Raw genomic sequence first — 3,637 nt, 5'->3', positions numbered from 1 at the left:
GCTTCTGTTTCTTCTGCAGTCAATAAGCAACCACCAGAGATTAAAGCTCAATCCTGTGGTAAACTTTGTACTGTTTGTATAACACTAACTTTGTTTTGCTATCAGGAGATTAAAAATCCCTTCTAAAAACATGCATCACCTTGTCAGCATTGTGATTGCTTGGGACAGAGCCTGTAGCTGAGCTCTTTGTCAGTGGCTGATGACTGTGCATTCATTTAGGCAAGCAATTTGGGGATTTTAATGAATCTCTGAACTGTTGGTAACTTGTTGCTCCATCCTACCAAAATGATGATTCACAGACAGTATGAGCTGTTACAACTCCCAGCTACAAAGCCTGGACTCTTTACTAGCCCATGGGAAATGTTTTTTGCTTCCTACAGTGCATAAACAACTAAAATACCCTTTGTCTTCTGCCATTTTTAATGGCCTATAAGTGCTCTTGTCAGGACTGAGGTACCAACAGTTTTATGATATTGATTTAAATTTACAAGATATGAAAAATAAACACTGGACAGTTTTATTTGGCTTTTGGCTTCTTTTAGCCTTTAGGGTTCATGCTTTCAACATTTCCATGCAAGTATGAGAGCCTGAAGCTTTAGTTTTTGTTAACTGAGAATTGAGATATTACAATAGCAGGTGCAGAGGACGAGGCAGAAAGTTGTTAAAACATTCCTGAAGTATTGTTGGCCTCAGAGCTCAAGCAGCCCAGACAGGGCAGTGAGGGATCTACAGCACTGGGAAAAAGCTGGAAGCTAAACAGAGCTGCAGCCTCAAGACCTAGTGTTGAACTGGCTGGTCTGGCCCAAGAGTGCAGACCTGACATATCTGACAGCAGAAATTATAGGTCACTGATGCCATCTGTGCAGCTGTAGTGAACACCTATTCCTTCTGTTACACAAGACCCTGCCCAAATTCAACCAGACATGCTCATGTCTGCTACTGTCTTTTGAAACTTTTTAAAATTCAGCCTTCAGAGCTCATTATCTGCTGACAGCACTGTCGAACTGGCTTCTGGCATGCATAGCTGTGGATACAGGTGACATGAACTAGACAAGGTGTGCACACTTAGCTGGAGTGACCACGAGCTCCTTGGTTTGCTTCCCCACCCAGCAGATGAGCCTTCAGGTCACTTCTGAAGAGAAGAGCAAACTGCTCTCTCAGTGTGCACACAGCCCAGTGCATCCCTGGGAAGGCATGAAAAATCCTGCCCTCATTCTTCCTCCACTAGATGTCAGGTTTGGGTCATATATATCAATCTACGTTGGTAAAAGCAACAAAAAGAACCCACTACTTGCCGGCCTTCAAGGCACCATGGCCTTAAAAAATCGCTACGATCACACCACAAGAGTGCTGCTAATATGTTTGGAAACCTTCACTCCCTGTGCCTTATTTTTAGCATTTTCTGGAGCGCAGCACAGCAATAAATGTAGCTACATCTGGCCTGATCTTTGTTTCAGCCTACAAGTTGTCTGCAGGGTCCTCTGTCATATTTCTCATTATGCTGATCTCAGTACTTCCCTACTTTAGGAAACAGAGCTTTTTAGGGATGCACATTTCAGCCAATTCAGCAAACCATAAAGTTTATGCTTTCATGATTATCATAATTTTACGTGAATTAAAAATAGTCTGTGACTACTGTATTTTGGATCAGGAGAGGGGGAAAATCTATGTGTTTATGCTGTGGCTTTTAAGAGGCTGTACTTTGCATCTAGATATATTTTCTTCTTTCAGCAATGGACTCAATTCAAAATAGCAGTGACTTCTGGTCCCAAAAGTAATCTCTGATACCAGTAATACTTCTGATTTAGCTGTGAAGCTGTAATCTGAGGAAATCAAAATTTGCCACAGAGATAATATCTTTTATTACAACCCCTGGATATACTTGAAAAAAGTGGACAAGTTTAAAATCCTGGAGCCTTTTTATTGGAGTACAGTAAAAACCTTAAAAAGACTCTCTAAAAACTTTGCTGGACACCTAGCTGTCTTCTTTTGAAAACTGAAGAAAATAACATAGGAAATAATTACACATCTGGTCCAGCCTTGCAGATAGAGTGTCAAGCAGTCAACAGCCAAAGCTTGATTTTTGGACAGATCTGTGTAGCCGGGCTTTTGCAGCTGCTTACTTTTCAATACTAACATAGTCAAAGGCTCGTGAGTCCAAATACAAAGATCCTCTGTAAATCTGTGCTCCAGTCCCTATTACAGTCACAATGCTCCTTCCTCCAGTTGGTTGTATTTGTTTGCTTTTCGCAGATGGCAAATCACCGTGGGTCAAGCTGACATCTCTCTCCCTGATGCATCCACTACTGCTCAGCTCAGTCTGGGACTCTAAAACACTTTGGTGAAGAATCTGGTGAACTCCAAGCAATGTAAATAATTCAGATCACATAACAGTTTGCATACAGTCACCACTGTTTCTCCTTATCAGATGTCTTGCTTGGGCATATGCCTCCTGTTCGGAAGGAAAATGCTTTCTCCTTGCGTGTCAGTCATGCAAGAAAGTTTTTCCCAAATTTAATACTTACATAGCCATCCCTCTGTTACAGGTGGAGATGGCAACAAATCTTTTATTTAGCGTTGCCTAACAGTTTTGATTACAAGATCTGTTGTTCAGTTGCTTTTAATTTTTTCATATTTTAGTCATTCTAGGCTGAATTTTTCCATCCTTGTTCTCTGTGTACGGATGAATTTTATTTTGGGAACATTTCACTGAAAGTTGGTCAGCAGCTTCCAAAAATGAGGTTAGTGAAAAATATGGTTGGCCCATGCTGAAAATGTCTTACAGTGGTTTCACTGCAGTTCAGTGCTTCATGCAGGGGCTTGAAATTAGCAGGGGTTGATCCCTGGAGACATCAGCCTGTACTTGGTGGCCATATGAAAATCCTGTCAGATCTGACCTAGCTGTAAATCATTGCTTTCCACCTGCACATGGTCTGCAGAGCTTGTCTGAAATCCAGATGTTATCTTTGCTGAAGACTTGCCCAGTGCAGAGCATGCCTCTGCCATAGGATCTCAGCCCCAAATACGAGCCAAGGGCAGACAGTTGGCTGTGCCCTACTCTCCCTCACTCCGTACCACCCAGAGTTGGATGCAGCCTAAAACAGCACTGAAGTGGAGAAGGAAAAGAAAAATAATGGCTCAAAAGAGGATCTGCAGGACAGCAACCAGGGACAGGCAGGGAGGGATGTGCAGAGGAAACAAGGTCAGAGACAGAGCAGGTGGGAGCCAAAAGGGCAGGGATATCCTGGGATGGCAGGGTTTCAGGAGGATAGAAGGATCAAGAGACAGGGATAAATTTGGGAAAGAGGCAGAAGGGAACAACCTATGACACACTGTTCTAGTGTTTTAGGAGACTACCAAGCATCTAGCCATTCTTTCTGCAACCACCTCTGCCTCCAAAACCCAGAAGAGAACTTGATTTATGCTCAGCATTCATCTGAATTTTTTGTGATATCCCTTCTTTCATCTCATCCTTACAATTTTTTTTTTTCATTTCTCCTTTCCCTCCCCCCAAAAAAACCCAGAAGAATTCGGGATCATTCTTCTGTGTCCTACTGGAAGTCTGTTCCATTTTATCTCTTCAGCTGAGGAAGATCTGGAGTGCTTTGTGGCACTGAAGAGAGATAATGCAGTCTTT

The sequence above is a fragment of the Corvus hawaiiensis genome, chromosome 2 (assembly GCF_020740725.1).
Source record: "Corvus hawaiiensis isolate bCorHaw1 chromosome 2, bCorHaw1.pri.cur, whole genome shotgun sequence".
NCBI lineage: Eukaryota > Metazoa > Chordata > Aves > Passeriformes > Corvidae > Corvus > Corvus hawaiiensis.
Note: the sequence above shows the minus strand (reverse complement) of the source record.